This window comes from Artemia sp. Qi Xiang Cuo, chromosome 9 (assembly GCF_049724085.1).
Source record: "Artemia sp. Qi Xiang Cuo chromosome 9, ASM4972408v1, whole genome shotgun sequence".
Lineage (NCBI taxonomy): Eukaryota > Metazoa > Arthropoda > Branchiopoda > Anostraca > Artemiidae > Artemia > Artemia sp. Qi Xiang Cuo.
In genome coordinates this window covers 53,518,400-53,532,595 of record NC_142802.1, presented here as the reverse complement: position 1 = coordinate 53,532,595, position 14,196 = coordinate 53,518,400, and the positions used below count along the sequence as shown (strand labels likewise).

The window sequence follows — 14,196 nt, the reverse complement described above, 5'->3', positions numbered from 1 at the left end:
TAACCTAACCTAATCTAACCTAACTTAATCTAGCCTAACCTAACATGACTTATTCTTTTTACAATGTTTAAGTTAGTTTAGTTTAGCTTATCATGAGCGCTCAGGATAAGTTAACCTAAAATAACCTAACTTAAACATGGAGAAATGTTTATAATTATCTATTAATATTTATTTATACCTAACCTAACCTATTGTTTTTGGTGGTTAGATGAATGAACTGAATTTAAGAAAAATTAGAAATAGAGTGAAACTTTTTATCTTCATGGTAAATAGACACTATCAGAGTGGAGCCATTCATTTATTCTATGGAAAAATTTAGAAGTTAACTTTAAATTTTTATGGGAGCGTGAAATTTTTAACTAAAATTTGATTTTTTTCAGTTTAAGTTGTAAATTTAATACATTACATAACTTTTTTTCTCACTTGTATGGAAATTAAGAAGATAACTTGTACATTTTGCACTTCTTCGAGAAAATTTAGAAATAAAGTGGAGCTCCATATCTTCATGAAGAATATTCACAATCAAAGTATAACTTTTTCTATCTTCTATGAAAAATTTGGAACAATATTTTAAATTTTGTCATCTCTTTGAGAAAAATCTGAATTGAAGAGTAAAATTTTATATTATTTTAGGAAAATATAATTTATAAATAAATTATTTAATTTTAATTGATAAAATTCAGAATCTAAGTTGAACTTTTCTTTTCCGTGAAAATATTTGGAAAAGAACTTTAAATTTTTTCATCTCTTTGAGAAAGGTGGGAATTGAATTTAAGAAAATTTAGAATTAAAATGAAACTTTTTATCTTCATGGAAAGTAATCACAATCATAGTGTACCTTTTCCTATCTTCTATGGAAAAATTCAAACCTGTACTCTAATTTTTTTGTGTGTTGGTGAAGTTAAACTGATGGGGAAGCTTTTCGTTTTATCTGCAGAAATTATAATTGAATTATGTTATTTGGTAAAATTCAGAAGTGAACTTGAACTTTTCTATCTTCTATGGAAAATTTGGAACAGTATTTTAAATTTTTTCATCTCTTTGAGAAAAATCTGAAATGAAGTGTGAAATTTTAAAATATTTTGAGAAAATAGAAATGATCAATAACTTATTTCATTTTCATTGATAAAATTCACAATCTAAGTTGAACTTTTCTTCACTTCTTAGAGAAAATTTAAAATTGAGGTGAAACTTTTAATCTTCATAGAAAATAATCACAATCATAGTATAACTTTTCCTATCTTCTAAGGAAAAGTTTAGAAGTGAACTTTAAAATTTTTATGTCTTGGTGAACTTAAACTGATGTAGAAGCTTTTTATTTTCTCTGGAGAAATTAGAATTGAATTATGCTCTTTGCTAAAATTCAGAAGAAAACTTGAACTTTTCTATATTCTATGGAAAATTTGGAACAGTATTTTAAATTTTTTCTTCTCTTTGAGAAAAATCTGAATTGAAGTGGGAAATTTTATAATATTTTGAGAAAATAGAAATGATCAGTAAATTATTTCATTTTCATTGATAAATTTCAGAATTCAAGTTCAACTTTTCTTCACTTCGTAGAGACAATTTAAAATCTAAGTGAAACTTTTAATCTTCGTAGGAAAGAATCACAATCATTGAATAACTTTTCCTATCTTCTATGTAAAAATTTAGAACTGAACTTTAAATTTTTGATGTCACTGTGAACTTAAAACTGTAGTGGAAGCATTTCATTTTCTCTGGAGAAATTAGAATTGAATTATGTTCTTTGGTAAAATTCAGAAGAGAACTTGAATATTCACGATCAAAGTATAACTTTTCCAATCTTCTATGAAAAATTTGGAACAGAACTTTAAATTTTTTTTCATCTCTATGTGAAAAGTCGGAACTGAATTTAAGAAAATTTAGAATTAAAGTGAAACTTTTTATCTTCATGAAAAATAATCACTATCATAGTATAACTTTTCCTATCTTCTATAGAAAAATTTAGAACAGAACTTTAAATTTTTTATGTCTTGGCGAACTTAAAACTGGAGTGGAAGCTTTTTATTTTCTCTGGAGAAATTAGAATTGAATTGTGTTCTTTGGTAAAATTCAGAAGAGAACTTGAATATTCACGATCAAAGTATAACTTTTCCAATCTTCTATGAAAAATTTTGAACAGAACTTTAAATTTTTTTTATCTCTGTGTGAAAATTAGGAACTGAATTTAAGAAAATTTAGAAATAAATTTAAACTTTTTATCTTCATGGCAAATAATTGCAAACATAGTATAATTTTTCTATCTTCTATAGACAAACTTAGAACTGAACTTTATATTTGTTATGTCTTGATGAAATTGAGTCTGGCTTAAAAGCTTTTTATTGTCTCTTGAGGCCTTAGAATTGAAGTGTGTTCTCTGGTAAAATTCAGAAGAGATCTTGATCTTTTCTATCTTCTATAAAAAATTTGGAAGTATTTTAAATTTTTCATCTCTTTGAGAAAAATCTGAACTGAAGTGGAAAATTTTTATATTATTTTGGGAAAATAGAATTGATCAATAACTTATTTCATTTTCATTAATAAAATTCAGAATCGAAATTTAACTTTTCTTCTTCCGGGAAAATATTTGGAACATAACTTTAAATTTTTTCATCTCTTTGAAAAAGGTCTGAACTGAATTTAAGAAAATTTAGAATTGAAGTGAAAATTTTTATTTTCATATAAATAATCCCAATCAAGGTATAACGTTTCCTATCTTCTACGGAAAAATTTAGAATTGAACTTTAAATTTTTTGTCTTGGTGAACTTAAAACTGAAGTGGAAGCTTTTTATTTTCTCTGGTGAAATTAGAATTGAAATGTATTCTTTGGTAAAATTCAGAAAAGAACTTGAACTTTTCTATCTTCTAAGAAATATTTGGAACAGTATTTTAAATTTTTTATCTCTTTGAGAAAAATCTGAACTGAAGTGGAAACTTTTTATATTATTTGGAAAAATAGAATTGATCAATAACTTATTTCATTTTCATTAAGAAATTCAGAATCGAAGTTGAACTTTTCTTCTTCCGGAGAAATATTTGGAACAGAACTTTAAATTTTTTCATCTCTTTGAGAAAAGCCGGAACTGAATTTAAGAAAATTTAGAATTAAAGTGAAACTTTTATGTTCATAGAAAATAATCACAATCATGATATAACTTTTCCTATCTTCTACGGAAAAACTTAGAACTGAACTTTAAATTTCTTGTGTCTTGGTGACATAAAGCTGAAGTGGAAGCTTTTTATTTTCTTTGGTGAAATTAGAATTGAATTGTGTTCTTTGGTAAAATTCAGAAGAGAACTTGAACTTTTCTATCTTCTAAGAAAAATTTGGATCAGAACTTTAAATTTTTTCATCTCTATGAGAAAGGTCGGAACAGAATTTAAGAAAATGTAGCATTAAAATGAAACTTTATCTTCATGGAAAATAGTCATAATCATAGTATAACTTTTCCTATCTTCTATGTAAAAATTTAGAACTGAACTTTAAATTTTTTATGTCTTGGTGAACTTAAAACTGAAGTGGAAGCTTTTTATTTTTTCTGAAGAAATTAGAATTGAATTATGTTCTTTGGTAAAATTGAGATTAGAACTTGAACTTTTCTATCTTCTAAGAAAAATTTGGAACAATATTTAAAAATTTTTCATCTCTGAGAAAAATCTGAATTGAAGTGGAAAATTTTATAATATTTTGAGAAAATAGAATTGATCAATAACTTATTTCATTTTCATTGAGAAAATTCAGAATCAAAGTTGAACTTTTCTTCTTTCAGGGAAATTTTTGGAACAGAACTTTAAATTTTACTCTTTGAGAAAGGTCAGAACTGAATTTAAGAAAATTTAGAATTAAAGTGAAACTTTTTATCTTCATAGAAAATAATCACAATCATGATATAAATTTTCCTATCTTCTATGAAAAATTTAAAACAATATTTAAAATTTTGTCATCTCTTTGAGAAAAATCTGAATTGAAGTGGAAAATTTTATATTATTTTAGGAAAACAGACTTGATCAATAACTTATTTCATTTTCATTGTGAAAAATCAGAATCGAAGTTGAACTTTTCTTTTTCCGGGAAAGTATTTGGAACAGAACTTCAAATTTTTTCATCTCTGAGAAAGGTCGGAATTGAATTTAAGAAAATTTAGAATGCAAGTAAAACCTCTTATTTTCATTTAAAAGAACTACACACCGCTCGGAACCTTTACGATCTTCAGTGTAAATATTTATAATTTAACTTAAAATTTTTATGCCGTGGAAAATTTAAAAGTGATGTAAAAACTTTTAGTTTCCCGGGAGAGAGTAGAAATGAAGTATGTTCTCTGGTAAAATTCATAATAGAACTTGAACTTTTCTATCTTCTATGAAAAATTTGGAACGGTATTTTAAATTTTTTCATCTGTTTGAGAAAAATCTGAACTGAAGTGAAAAATTTTTATATTATTTTGGGAAAATAGAAATGATCAATAACTTATTTCATTTTCATTGAGAAAATTCAAAATCAAAGTTGAACTTTTTTTCACTTCTTTGAGAAAATTTAAAATTGAAGTGAAACTTTTAATCTTCATAGAAAATAATCACAATCATAGTATAACTTTTCCTATCTTCTACGGAAAAATTTAGAAGTGAACTTTAAATTTTTTATGTCTTGGTGAACTTAAAACTGAAGTGTAAGCTTTTTATTTTCTTTGGTGAAATTAGAATTGAATTGTGTTCTTTGATAAAATTCAGAAGAGACCTTGAATATTCACGATCATAGTATAACTTTTCCAATATTCTATGAAAAACTTGGATCCTAATTTAAATTTTTTTTCTTCTCTTTTAGAAAAGTAAAAATTGAATTTAAGAAAATTTAGAATTAAATTGAAACTTTTTATATTCATGGAAAATAATCACAATCATAGTATAACTTTTCCTATCTTCTATGGAAAAATTTAGAACTGAACTTTAAATTTTTTATGTCTTGGTGAACTTAAAACTGAAGTGTAAGCTTTTTATTTTCTCTGGAGAAAATAGAATTGAATTGTGTTCTTTGGTAAAATTCAGAAGAGACCTTGAACTTTTCTATCTTCTATGAAAAATTGAGCCTGCTAGTAGTATCTTTATCTCTAAAAATTCTTTTTCTCACATCTATAACCTTTTTAATTGATATTCCGATCGGTTGAAGTTCTAGCACACTCTAAAATAATGAAAACTTATTAAAGTAATGCATTTTGTACGTTTAATGAAGAAGGAGTATGTAGAATATAATCTCGAAATTACGTTAAGTAACCCTTTATAAATTGTTAGTACACTTGCGCTTCACTTTACGTCTATTAATCGTTATATTCATTGATGATATGGTCTGCTAATGTCCTTTTTATTCTGCCTGCGATTTCACTGTCTTTTGTCACATTATTTTTACATAGATAGCAGTTTTGGCACATTGATAAGATATGATTAATGACTTTATTGCAGGAGTATGCTTGTCTTCTTCTTGTTCTCTTTAAAATGCTAATACCGGAGCGATGCTGATAGGATGTATCAACAGGTAATGTGTTACCAGCAACAGTAGCAAGGAGTTGTCCCCGATCATCGACAATTATTTTTAAGTTTGCATTCTCTTTGAGCACTAATTTCTCTGGTAATGTTACTCTCGCCTATCCACCGTTTACACGATTGAAATTCTTGGGTACTCCAAAGAAATCTAACTTCTCGCTGTCATGACAACACATGCACACATTTCCAATAGTGTTACCACTTGCACTCGTTTCATCGTTCAGGTATATCTCCTTGTCAGCATTCAAAGCGACGATGATTTTTTCATGTGTACATACTTTCGTCGAATAATTCATCTTCACTTTTTTACAGATATGAATTGTGTGTTTATCCTTCCACTGCAAAAAAAATACTGATTTAATGCACACAATAAACTAGGTAGTGTCGATAACCTGCCATAGAGTACCAGTGGGAAAGCCGCGTCGTGTCTATGAACAAGCACAGAGTACGATTGGTAGTGCCGTAAGCATATTTCATATCATTTTAAGATACGTAAAAGTTAAAAAAAATACCATGTTAAAAAAATTTCAAAAACTATTTTTTAAAAAAATGGGGAGGGGGGTCCCGGTGGTCTTTGGAGGCTCGCGGGGCTTTAGGGGCACCGGGGGCCTTTGGGGTTGGGGTATGGGACCTTACGACACTGATCAAATGGAACTTGTGTATTATAACGACCACAGAGTTTCACCCTCAAATCCTCTTCTAAAATCTCTTCAAAAATCATCTTTTAAAATGTCTCTAACCGTTTCGCCGAAATAATTCCCTAAAATAATAATTTGTTCTGAAAAGATATAATAGAGCCTTAAAAAAGTATTACAATGGGGGCTCAGGAGCCTTTGGGGCGCCGGGGGCCCTTTGGGGGGCTCGGGGGGGGACCCTTCTGTGTCTCAATGCAAAAAAAAAAAAAATGTGGGAGGGGGAGGAGGAGAGGGGAGGGGAGGAGGGGGAGGGGGTGGGCGGTGAGGAGGGGGAGGAGAGGGAGGGAGAGGGAGGGTAGGGGCCCTTTGGGGGCCAAGGGGGGAGGGGCCCTTTGGGACGGGGGGTCCTTTGAGGGTCTGGGGGACCCTTGAGGGTCGGGTGGTCCTTTGGGAGCTTGGAGGACCTTTGAGGACCGGGGGCTTCCTTCGGGGTTGGGGTAGGGGGATCGGAACCCTTTGGGGTTAGGGTAGGGGACCTCACGACACTGTTAAATACAACTTGTGTATTATAACGACCTTAGAGTTTCACCCTTAAATTCTCTTCTAAAATCATCTTTTAAATCATCTTTTAAAATGTCTCTGACTGTTTCGCCGAAATAATTCCATAAAATAGCTAAAATGACTTCGCCCAAATAATCCCTAAACGTAATTTCAGCGTGTTCCTTTTGTTTGGCATCTCTGCGCTGACACATTTAAAATTACAAAGAAACCCTTTCGCGCGCTAATCACTTCATCGCTAAGATCAAAACATTCGCTCGGAGACAGTTCTCTTTAGAAACAACAAATTAATTCCACTTTCGTGAATCAATTCTCTTTAGAAACAGCAAATTAATTGCCCTTTCATGTCAATCAATCAATCACGACATCATCTGTCATGTGTGATCTAAACTTTGCCCCAGAAACATTCTCTTTGGAAATACATCAAAGACATTAATTAACTTGACTTCATCTGTCAGACATTAATTAACCTTGCCCGGAAACAATTTGATTAATGACTCAATAATCCATGAAAGTGAGAAAGTTCCTGTTTTTCCATTCTCACTGACAAAAGCCATAAAACAGACATAAATGTGAGAAAGTTCCTGTTTTTCCATTCTCACTGACAAAAACCATAAATTGCTGTTGACATCCATGAAAAACATCAAATAAATTGACCCACACACATAACCATCCAAGAAAACAGACATAAATGTGACAAAGTTCCTGTTATTCAAATTCTCACTGACAAAAACCATAAAACATCCATAAATGTGACAAAATTCCTGTTTTTCAAATTCTCACTGACAAAAACCATAAAACATCCATGAAAAACATCAAATAAATTGACCAATACACATAACCATCCATGAAAACATCCATCAAAGTGAGAAAATTCCTGTTTTTCTACTCTCACTGACAAAAACCATAAACCACGTGTTCTCCCTAGGGAGGCTATGCCCATATATGGACTCCCGTTCGGACCTCCTGAGGCATCTCTACTTACGCCCTGGGGGCATATAAGGTTTTTATAGAAATGGTGGTCGTATAAAATTCAAAGAGGGCTCATTGGTTTGGTAACCAGAAGTTACAGTGCTCTTTTCAAGAGTCAAAGTTATGAGAAGGCAAATAGCCCTCCCACACACACTCCCGCACACGTCAAATTTTCTAGAAACGCATCTGATAGAAATTTTAATATGGCCATGTGTTGTCGTAGAAAATTCGAAAAAGACTTAGTCGATTGGTAATTGAAAGGGCTAGTACCTTCTTAAATATTCAAAAGTGATTGGAGGGCAATCACCCCCCCCCCCACACACCCATCATTGCCCCAAACACTTCAAGTCAAAATCTCGAGATAGCTATTTTGTTTGACGTATATAAAAGTCCAGAAATTATGTCTTTGAGGATGAGAACCCCCTCATGGTCCTCAGGCCAAGGGTTGTAAGGTATGCCCCGAGGGAATTTAAGGTTTTTATGGAAACGGGGGTCGGAAACGGGGGACTGGAAATTGGAAGTTGAAGAGCTATTTTTTAGAGTCAAATTTATTACTCCGAGTTTGACACAAACCCATGTTTTCACCTTGATATTGTTAGTTTGATACCAGTTTTGATACTTTGATGAATATTTGATTTTTTTTTAAGTTGATTTTGAAATAAGAAATTTTTAAAAACTTGAAACTTCACGTTCGTTTATCAAAAACGAACCAAAATTAATAAAAAAAACTTTCCGAAAAATAAGTTTTTCAGAGAAAACTAAAGACCTTTTTAAACTTAAGTTCAACAAATACAAATACCTGTTAAAATTCAAACTCAAAATGGCCAGAAATTACTATTAAAGAATAAATGAAACCCAAAAGGAACAGAAATTAAATAAACAATCATAGCAAAAACATACAACAAGTAATAATATAAATGAGTAAATAGATCTTAAAGAGAGTAATGCTTAGATTTAAATATGAAAATCAAGCTTAAAACGAAAAAAAATATTTTGCTATTTGAAGTATAAATAAAACTTAAAACGAACAGAAATTAAATCAACAATCAATGCAAACTAACATACAATAGATATTAATGTAAATTAATAAATAAATCTTAAAACGAGTGAAAGTTAAATTGAATATGCAAATCAAGCTTGAAACGAACAAAAATCACTACAAATAAGAGTTTGGGTATGACCTCCTTCTGTCACTGTAAAGTTCTAAAACCTACTGCGTCACTGGCGCTTTACTGAAAACTATATGGGTCTTGGAAAGTATAAACAACATCAAACTGAATATTTGGTGCATAATGATATTAATTGTTGAAAGATCCATCAGTTCAAGAATTTATCTCACTGTAATTGTACTTTGTTTTTAATGCTGTAACAACTGGAAAAGAAAATATTTGTAATATAATTCGTTTTCAATTAAGCGCCAATGACGCAGTAGGCTTTAGACTTTTACAGCGAGAGAAGGAGGTCATACCCAAACTCTTGTTTGTAGTGATTTTTGCTCGTTTCAAGCTTGATTTGCATATTCAATTTAAGTTTCACTCGTTTTAAGATTTATTTATTAATTTACATTAATATTTATTGTATGTTTGTTTGCATTGATGGTCTATCTAATTTCTGTTCGTTTTAAGTTTTATTTATACTTCAATAGGAAAATATTTTTTTTCGTTTCAAGGTTGATTTTCATATTCAATCTAGGCATTACTCGCTTTAAGATCTATTTATTCATTTACATTATTACTTGTTGTATGTTTTTGCTATGATTGTTTATTTAATTTTTGTTCGTTTTGGGTTTCATTTATTCTTTAATAGTAATTTCTGGTAGTTTTTAGTTTGAATTTTAAAATGTATTTGTATCTGTTGAGCTTAAGTTTAAAATGACCTTAACTTTTCTTTTAAAAAATTATTTTTAGGAAAGTTTTTTTTTTTAAATTAATACCAAATAATACCGCGGGTTGCAGCTAGCATATTTTTTAAGTAGCCTAATAAAGACAAGAGGGACCTGCAAGACGCTTAAAATGTGTAAAAGTTCACATATTGAAGATTTTTCCTGGAACAAGGAATCTAAAAAAAGATACAGACTTTGTAAATAAAAGTTTTATTAATTAAAACATAGAAAAAAGCAGTTAAAAGAACACGACAAACTAAAAAGCAAAAACATGCGTGAATTAAAGAAAAATGGGACTCCTAGTAATCATTTACAGAGGGGTAGGGTTGATATTAGAGCCAAATCAAGCCATATTAAGAGCTATTAACGAAAACACCACGTTTCTTTGAGCTAAGCCTAAGAATATTCACCCACCGTGAACATATGCGCTTTCGAATAATATTCTCTTTTCAAATTTCACATAGTCTCGTTAGAGCTAAATTCACCCTGGCGTTTTCGCTCACTCCTGTAAAACCATATTAATCAAAAGGCTTAATTTTGTTAATTTCAAACAAGCTCTTTTTATTGCTCCTTAACCATGATTTTTATATTTTCGTACGCTCCTGCATCACAAGGCCGTATCCAGGGGGGGGGGGATTTACCCGGTTTGAACCCCCCCCCCCCGAAATTTTTGACCGAGTCGAAAATAATTTTAAAATTAGTAAAACCTAGGTAAAAATCAGTAAAATTAGTCGAAAACTGATTCAAAAATTAGTAAACCCCCCCCCCCCCGAAAAAAATCCTGGATCCGCCCTTGCTGCATCATATCAATTATATCAAAAAGTTTTATCTTATTAATTTCGAACAAGTACTTTTTCTTTTTATTGTTCCTTAATCTGGTTTTTATATTTTCGTACACTTCTGCAACATCATATTTTTCAAAAGGCTTAATTTTGTTAATTACGAATAAGTTTTTTTATTGCCCAATAAACATCTTTTTACTTTTTTGCGCGCTCATTAAGCATCATATTAATCAAAATTTTTTTTCATTAACCTTGTTTTTACATTTTCGTACACGCCTGTAACACCATATTGATCTTAAGGCTTAATTTTATGAATTCGAACAAGTTCTTCTTTCGTTAACCTTGTTTTTACATTTCCGTATACTCCTGCAACATCATATTGATCAAAAAGTTTTATCTTATTAATTTCGAACAATTTTTTTTATTGCTCTTTAACCTTGTTTTTACATTTCGTACGCTCCTGTAACAACATAGTGATAGAAAGCTTTATATAATTGTTGTTGCACGCTCCTGTAACACCATATTGATCAAAGGCTTAATTTTGTTAATTTCGAACAAGTTCATTTTTTTATTACTATTTAACCTTGTTTTAACATTTCCGTACACCCCTTAAACATCATATTGATCAAAAAGTTTTATCTTATTAATTTCGAACAAGTTCTTCTTTAATTTACCTTATTTTTACAGTTCCGTATACTCTTGCAACATCATATTGATCAGGAAGTTTTATCTTATTAATTTCGAACAAGTTTTTTCTTTTGATTGCTCATTAACTAACATTTTTACTAATTTTTTTATGGGGACCAATTAATTGGGCTGAAACAGATTAAGAATTTAAAGAAATTACAGGACTCAGTTAGAATTATGGAATTTTACTATTTATTACAGGACCGCCATAAAGTAGCAAATCCAAGGAAATGAACTGAAATTCATCGAAAAGGATAACATCTTGGCAGCATTAGTAAATTCCATGAAAACATGGCAACTAGCCGTGGCAACTCAGGTCAGACATTCTTGCTTGAAAAACTTGTTTAAGCATTTTAAAGTAATAGTTTATATACATACGCTTTTCAAGCTTGAGAGCGCCCATTGTTTCTTCCTTACACGAGGCAAGTATGTTGGCAAAACCTGGCAAACGTGTACAAAGTTATTCAACCAAACGTGACAAACGAGTAATCGCAGAAATTCTAAATTTAAAACCCCTATTCCCACTTTCCAAAAGTAAAAAGTTCAATTTATTGACAATTTACTTTAATATAGAAGGTCTACAAGCGAAAGCTTTTGTCCTTAGTAGAACTCTTCCCCTAACTTGGCTTGACCCCGTATCACACAGATTTCCATTTCCTTATTGCTTCAAACGGGTAATTTAAATCTTGGTAAAAGACTAGCCTACGAATTTCGACCTTTTCAAAAATTCGACAAGTACATTTTTTGTATGATGCCCTCTTCGTCTAATGTTTCCACTTATTCACGTTGGAACCCTGTAGGGCCTCACAGAAGCCTTTAGGTTTCCATAGAGCAGACGCTTAGAATAACGTTGATTTAAAGATTAAAGAACATCACTATTCTACAATATAAGGAAAAATTTTTCTCTCCTAGTCAGGACTGAAAAACAGTAAATCCACATGCAAAACTGAATAAACTAAAACACCATCTACATTCTCTAGGAAAAACCTTGTTTAACGAGGGGATTTTGGAAGGGAGGACTAACTTAAAATAGTGCAGAGCTAGGGAAATTACAAGAACACCTAGCCAAAAACCCAATTCGTAGGACCTCCAGCTTACAAAAATACCGCTTCACCCCCCCCCCCCCCAGCAAATATGGGCTTCCAATGTTGACATTATCTTTCAGCGGCATGTTCTGCTTCTAAGCTTGATGTTTGTGGCGTATTTTTCAACTCCAGCAGGTTGTTTTCAATTTTTTCCTATGTCTCACAAACTATTGAACCCCATAAAAACATATATTTTGCATTATACATGCTATTAAAATCAAACCAGAATTGCTACACAATGTCGCTTGTTACAACCACTAACAAATCTATATAGACAATCAATTGACCCTAATCCCCCCTCCCCCTACATAATACATAAATAATTGAAACAAAACAGGGTAGACGAACCAATCGTCGCAAATTTAATGGAGTTTAACCTGTGGGATAAGACAAAAAAAGATTTGTTTGGTAGGTATGTTTGGTATTTGTGTTTGTTTGGTAGGTGTTTGGTAGGTAATAGCTTCAGATATCCGGCGTGTTACGTCAAACGGAGTTGAGTTTACAGAAATAGCCAATCATTATTTAGATTAGAAAAACAAACATAATACGAAGACCTTTTAATGGGAGGGGATAGGCCCGATTGCCCCCGAGTGCCTGCTACCATATTTCAGTTTTACATGCTGTGACTGCGTTCCATTCTTTGTTTATTAATCTCTTCTCTAACATTGTTACCTTGATATGCTATACATTCAAATTTACCTTGAAAGATGTGCAACCCAACCTGCATCACCTGCACTTTCAGCTGCATATTTATTCATCTCACAAAGTTTGTAATATGTGCATGAAGGATCTTCGAACTGCAAATCTAACACCCATATTTCGTGAATCATCCTCCACAACGTATGTCCATCAAAAACCACAAGATTAAAAAAACAATTACAAAGTGAAATGAAAAAGAGGAGAAAAGAACTGGATACCTTAATATCCAATTGCGGCTCAATTTTACATGTGAAGTTTTTCAGGAGGGATTGTCCGGAGAATATTTTCATTGGTGTTGGAATTGTTCTGAGAATTTTACTTTGTGGGGGGGGGGATTTTTCGCGGGAGAAACTTTCCATTGGCGGGTGGAGATTTCCAGGAAAAAATTTTCACCGAGGAGGGTTACTGGCATCATTTGAAAAACGACCAGAAATTAAATAAAAAAGAAGTCTTTTTTCAAATGAAGCAGGCTAAGGAAAATTTTCCAGGCGGAATTGTCCGCAAAAAATTTTCAGGGTGGATTTTCAGTGAGGATGCAATTGTTCGGCCAGATTTTTCGGAGGGAAAATTTCACGCGGGAGGAAATTTCCATGGGGGAACTTAGGTGGGGAAGGGAATTTTCTATGAACAGGGGAGGCGGGACTCCTCGCATTATTTGAAAAATTATCAAAATTAGAAAAAAAACTGTTTTTCAAGTGAAAGTAACGAGCAACATTAAAACGTAAGAGAACAGAAATTATTTCGTATATTTGAGAGGCTACCCCCTCCTCAATACCTCGGTAGATATGTGAAAGTTTGACATTTTGTTCCAATTCTTTAAGAACGACTCCTGAAACTCAAGGGCCCTTTAATTAGAATAAGAAGCTTTTTTAAAGTGCTAAGAAACTTCAGCTTGAAGAAAGAGGGATTGAGGAAGGGCATTCCCATGATAAATGGAATAATTCCTTTTCGTTTTAAGTTTTAATATTGCTCCTTACTTTCAGTTGAAAAAGCTTGCCTTTGTTTATTTGATAACGGCAAAAGAGCGTTCCAGATATACAGGCTTGTTTTATGAAATATAAAAAATGTATTACTTTCAATATTTATTTTGTTTTCAGTAAAGTGCGAACGACGCTCCGGCCTTGAAAGAGCTTAAGGGGGCACCTTTCTCTTATTTGTGGTGATCTTTTCTCGCTTTAAGCTTGACGGGACTGTTCGTTTTAATTTCTGTCCGTTTTGGAATTTTTCTATGAATTCATAGCAGTCAGTATCTGTTTGTTTGTTTTTGTTTTTTTTTTGTTATTATTCATTTGAATTATTAAGCTCTTTCAAGGCCGGAGCGTCGTTTGCACTTTACTGAAAACAAAATAAATATTGAAAG

At 31.7% G+C, this 14,196-nt stretch overlaps 1 long non-coding RNA gene across 1 annotated transcript in view; it reads right to left on the bottom strand.

The window, feature by feature from the left end:
• LOC148948804 (uncharacterized) overlaps positions 1-12,945 on the bottom strand; it is a 41,148-nt gene extending 28,203 nt beyond the window's left edge. The window contains exon 1 of the long non-coding RNA XR_016142207.1: positions 12,837-12,945. This is a non-coding gene — a long non-coding RNA (uncharacterized LOC148948804). The remainder of the gene's footprint in view (positions 1-12,836) is intronic.
• Between the last annotated feature and the right edge of the window lie 1,251 nt (positions 12,946-14,196).